The 5,916-nt window shown below is 46.5% G+C and overlaps 1 non-coding gene across 1 annotated transcript; it reads left to right on the forward strand.

Moving 5' to 3' along the window:
- The first annotated feature begins 462 nt into the window (after positions 1–462).
- TRNAP-GGG (transfer RNA proline (anticodon GGG)) lies at positions 463–538 on the forward strand. Its single transcript has one exon. It is a non-coding gene; the product is annotated as a tRNA-Pro (tRNA).
- Positions 539–5,916: the final 5,378 nt, after the last annotated feature.

Here is a 5,916-nt window from a genome sequence, read left to right on the forward strand (position 1 = left end):
CTGTTCTGCCCCCATTTTATATTGTAGCTTCACAACCTCTAATCCAATATACAAAATAGGGAAGTCCCTAGTAGAGTCACTTCTCTGAGGCATGATTGGATTGTACCACCCCACATCAAAAAAGGGTGGGAAAGGCTTAATCCCAAAACCAAGCCCCAGGCTGCAATGATCCACAGAGACACACATTAATATCACCTGGGCAACGGCCTCCACGTGGGCAGTGGCGCCATCTTTAACAAAGTGAGCATAATACATTTTATCTGCCCAACATCCTTCCTTCTCCCTGCACAAACTCTGCACTAACTGGCTTCTCCTTCAGCACTCCACCATCTTGGCTGCTTCTCCTGGCCTCCTCCATGTGGCCTTTCTCTGCTCTCCTACAGCATGGGCTCCTCCTAGAACATAATCACTCTTCTTTTTGGAACAACATGATCTCTTTTCCTTTTAAAACATTTTGGTGCGGCCCTGGCCGGTTGGCTCAGCGGTAGAGCGTCAGCCTGGGGTGCGGGGGACCCGGGTTCGATTCCCGGCCAGGGCACATAGGAGAAGCGCCCATTTGTTTCTCCACCCCTCCTCCTTCCTCTCTGTCTCTCTCTTCCCCTCCCTCAGCCGAGGCTCCATTGGAGCAAAGATGGCCTGGGCACTGGGGATGGCTCCTTGGCCTCTGCCCCAGGTGCTAGAGTGGCTCTTGTCACGGCAGAGCGACGCCCCTGGTGGGCATGCCGGGTGGATCCCGGTCAGGCGCATGCAGGAGTCTGTCTGACTGTCTCTCCCCGTTTCCAGCTTCAGAAAAAAGAAAACAAAAAATAAAAAAATAAAATAAAATAAAACATTTTGGCGCAAAAGCCCTCCCCCAACACATATTAATATAATTAGGCCCATTCCAAGCAATCACCTGGGTGACGGGCTTCCACGTGGGCAGCGCCATCCTTAACAAAGTGAGCATAATATATTTTATCTGCCCAACAGTCCATCCCTATGCTCACTTTACTACCCACAATCTACACCACTGGCATCCCTGCACAAGGAAATTAGGCACATTACACAAATTACAACAACATGACAAATCCTACAATTTCAACAATTACAAAGGTACATTTCACCAGTCTCTGAGCACTTTGCCAAAAGTGCAAAATGTCCTCAGCCCTCCTTCTAGCCATTTGAAAGACTTCTTGGGGCAGGGGAGTGCTTCCAGCAAATACCCTCATCAGGGTATTTTACATTGTCCAAAATTCATAAGTCCATACAACAAAGGAGCCAGTGCTCACTCTGGTCATAGTCCAGGAATCAGTCCAAGCACATGGGGCCTCAGCCACCCCCTTCATCCCTGCTGTCCTGGCAGGTCTTACACTGTCCCAAAGAGGAACATGTGGCAATGGCAGTCATAATTTCCATCTCTGCTTCAGAGAGCATGATGGCATTCACCCCTATGTCCCAAAATTGCAGACCTACCAGGAGCATAGTAAGAACTCCTTGCTGCTGGGCTCTCACCTTCTGGAGACTGTGGATCGCAACTCCAGCTTGGTTCTCCTCATCCTCCAAAGAGGAACTGAAAATACCAGCTCCTGCTGCCAGGCTCAAGTCCCGGGCCACTGCCGCCTTCTGCTCTGTGGGACTTGCAGCCTCAGCTCCGGCCTTGACTCCAGCCTCCCATCGCAGCTGGCTCTCCACAACATCCAGGGCAATCTGCAACTCATGAACCTGTGATTCCTTCTCCAACAGCTGCTCCATTTCCAGATGAATCTCGTGAACTTGGTTGGCCTCCTTCGGTGCTTCCTCCAGCTCCAGGATTAGCATCTCTTTCTCCCTCATTTGCTCCAGCTCCTTCCACTGCTCAGTTTGCAGGTCCTGGGCAATCTCTTCCACAGAGCTCTCGGTTTCCTCACACATGGCTGTAAAAGTCAGCCAGCCTACGACCCACAAAAGGAACCATAACAGCAGCCATTCCTCTACTTCACTACTCAAAGGTGGTGGTGGCTTCATACCGAATTCTGAATCCTGCCAACTATACCAAATGTAAACCCAGTAGCTACAGCCACCATCACAGCCACCTGGCCCATGCAGGTTCACATTTGATTCGGACAGTCGGTATAGATACAACAGAGCCAAGAACTGGTGGGCCATTACCTTTAATCCTAGCTTGCACCTGGCGGGCAATTAAAAACACACACTGGGCTCCAAAACTCACTCATTCAGTGCTCACAAAGCTACTGACTTATCCAAGTTTCTTAGAATCAAAGGTTTCTAGCTCACTAGTCTTATTCACCTCTGTTCCTCTTCTCCTTCTCTCTACACAAACTCTGCACAAACTGGCTTCTCCTTCAGCACTCCACCATCTTGGCTGCTTCTCCTGGCCTCCTCCATGTGGCCTTTCTCTGCTCTCCTACAGCATGGGCTCCTCCTAGAACATAATCACTCTTCTTTGGAACAACGTGATCTCTTTTCCTTTTAAAACATTTTGGTGCAAAAGCCCTCCCCCAACACATATTAATATAATCAGGTCCATTCCAAGTAATCACCTGGGTGGGGCTTCCACGTGGGCAGCACCATCTTTAACAAAGTGAGCATAATATATTTTATCTACCCAACAAATAGCTATTATATTATACTTCCCTTTTGCAAATTGTCAATGTCCCAAATGTAGGGGGTCTAAAACTCAAATGCCCTCAGGGGCCAGGAAAGTAATTTAAATGTGTAAAGCTACTGAGTGCAGGGCAATAGGAAATGGAGGAAGCTAGGACAAATGGGGGAGTACCGCTCTGCAAAAGGAAAGTCCATTTTATAACAAAAAGGCAAGGAAGAAAAGGTCAAAGAGAGAAATAAAGGAAGGAAAGAAAAAGGGGAGGGAGAGAGAAAGGGAGACAACTTTGTATTTGTCTGTAAGCACATATCTGGAGTTGGCCCTGAAGTCAAGGTGTGGTCGGTTGGCAATGGGGGAAGGTTAGGTGGGGAACCAGAGCTGGGAACTTTGGCTGGAACTGCCCACACCCATATGCGCCAAAAGAAACTTCCCAGAAGTCTTTTGGAAAAGAGCGACTGTCTGTCAGCGAATGACATTTTGCCACGTCATATTAACCTGACCACCCTACAGATGCTATAAATTACTCCCACGCAGATCTCCCCCCCCCATGTGACTTCTTTGGCCCCTGTCTCATGGACCAGAGAACATCATCTGGGAAGCGCTCTGAATAAAGCTTTTATTATTCCACACTTTGTGGCTATGCCCTTTTTTCTTCTTCAGTGGGGAAAAATACCTTATAGTTATCAGTTTACAACCTGTTCTTTATTATTAAAAATAAATATACAGGGCAAAAGTAGGCTTACAGTTGTGAGTATAAGAAACACAGAGTTTACTCTTGTATTATTCTTTATTAATTATTGTATTATTTTCCATATAAACAACTGTAAACCTACTTTTGCCTCACCCTGTGTTTTGAGTTGGTGAGAGAGCCATGTTTGGGAAACATCCTGGGTAACCTTCAGTTTTTAACTGTTAGTGGCAAAGGATGCTCCTTATCAAATTTCAAATAAATGAGAAGTCATTCTAAGCAATTCAGGGTAAAGGATTCATCTACTCCATCATCAGTGTGAAGGAGATAGTCACTAATTTTCAATAGTTTATTATCAACAAAAAAACAACATATCAGCTCTATCTTTATTTATTATTGTTTATTCTCAGGATGAGACTAGATTTCCAGACAAGCATTTTCCTAGTAATTGAACACCATGGTATTGGTTTCAAAGATGAGGTTATGAATTACTTTCTAGAGACTCTCCAGGGAGCCTGCAAGAACTCCATGGGCTATGAATAATATTTATTAATATTATGTGTATTTCTTATCCAAAGACCTGATAAGGAGAAGACAACATGGTATGATTAGAGGAGGAGGATGAAATATTTACATCCTTTGAACTCTCTCTTCCATGGTGACTGAAATTGCTATAGTATTCTGATCTTTGCAAGAAAGACATAAGAAACCCCTCTTAAAATGTCATCTGTCAATTTTGGAAGAGAAGGTACATGGAGCTGTAATCTCTCACTTATATCTAATCTCCTGTTAGTTTATCAAAGTCCACTAACCCAGCTGGCCTTCAGAGGAAAACAATAAGAAAAAAGTAACTTTTGAAAAATGGAAGAAGCTGAGGAAGACACAAACACAAAGCCACACACATTCATCATTCAGCCAATATTTATTGAGAACTTACTCTAGGCCACACCCTAGGATGGAACATGTAATCCAGCTGGGGAGACACAACTCTGAAGGGTATCATGGGTCACTTTCAAAAAGCATTGCAATGGTTGATTTGATTTATCAACTTGACTGGGTTAGGGGTGCCTAGATGTTTAGGTGTACATTATTCTTAGGGTGTCTGTGAGGGTGTTTTTGGTTGAGACTAGCATTTGAATCAGTAGACTGAGTAAAGTAGAATGCATTCCCCAGTGTATGAGCATAATCCAACCACTGAAGGTCTATCAGAAGGAAAAGGCTGAATAAGAAAGCTTTCTCGAATTAGAGAGGAAAAGATGGCAGTGGAGTAGGTGGATGCACAGATGCCAAGCTCTCACCACCAAACTGGAATACAAATCAATTTAGGAAAAATCAGCATGAAAAACCAACTCTGAACTGCAAGAACAGCTCTCAAAAACCAAGGAAAAAAGAAGAAACCACAACAATCTTGGTAGGGAGCACCTGAACATCCTCTGCTTACTGGAACGGAGGGGGGGGGTGAGGCTGAGAGCCCAGAGAGGATCTCAGAGGGAAAAGAGCAGAAACTACTGCTCACAGCCACTTGCCTAGCGACCAGGGAGCAAGGTGCTTTGAAAAGACCAGCTTATCTCCCAAGTGGAAAGGACAAGAAGTGGAACAGACTGTGAGGGGCTAAGGAATGCAGGAAACGAACTAAAAAAGCTGACTCAGGCCCTGGCCGGTTGGCTCAGCGGTAGAGCGTCGGCCTAGCGTGCGGAGGACCCGGGTTCGATTCCCGGCCAGGGCACATAGGAGAAGCGCCCAATTGCTTCTCCACCCCTCCGCCGCACCTTCCTCTCTGTCTCTCTCTTCCCCTCCCGCAGCCAAGGCTCCATTGGAGCAAAGATGGCCCGGGCGCTGGGGATGGCTCTGTGGCCTCTGCCCCAGGCGCTAGAGTAGCTCTGGTCGCAACATGGCGACACCCAGGAGGGTCGCAACATGGCGACGCCCAGGATGGGCAGAGCATCGCCCCCTGGTGGGCAGAGCGTCGCCCCCTGGTGGGCGTGCTGGGTGGATCCCAGTCGGGCGCATGCGGGAGTCTGTCTGACTGTCTCTCCCTGTTTCCAGCTTCAGAAAAGTGCAAAAAAAAAAAAAAAAATTAAAAAAAAAAAAAAAAAGCTGACTCATCTGTGCTGGAGGCGGCCATAGCTGGGGGAGGGACTGAACATTTCACAAAACAGAGCTGAAGTGCTTCCGGATCAGAGATCTCCAGACATCTATCCAGCTCCAATCAGCGCAACAAGACTCAGCTGAAAACAGGAAGTGGGGAGGAGGAGCAGTAATTCACATCTCCATGGAGATCTGAGATACACCTCCCCCTACTGAAGCTGAGAAAACACCCTGCCCCCAGGGAGATTAGCTGGCTAAAGAGGCCTTCAGAGCCTCAGGTTACACCCATTGCATTCCTGGATACAGTTTCAAGGAAGCCCCCTGCTGAGATCAGTAAACAAGACTATCACCTGTTAAGAAAACAAACAAATCAAGACTTCAAAGCTGCCCAAATCCGAAAGTGGATTACAGATAACAGCTGATACCAACCCAAGAAGACCTAGAAATAACACAACTGAAAACTGGAGGCAGACAACACCAAGCCTAGACTCAACCAACTCTACAAATAAAACACCCAAAAAAGAGGATGAGAAGACAAAGGAGTGCAATCCAAATGAAA

This window comes from Saccopteryx bilineata, chromosome 2, assembly GCF_036850765.1.
Source record: "Saccopteryx bilineata isolate mSacBil1 chromosome 2, mSacBil1_pri_phased_curated, whole genome shotgun sequence".
NCBI classification, from domain to species: domain Eukaryota; kingdom Metazoa; phylum Chordata; class Mammalia; order Chiroptera; family Emballonuridae; genus Saccopteryx; species Saccopteryx bilineata.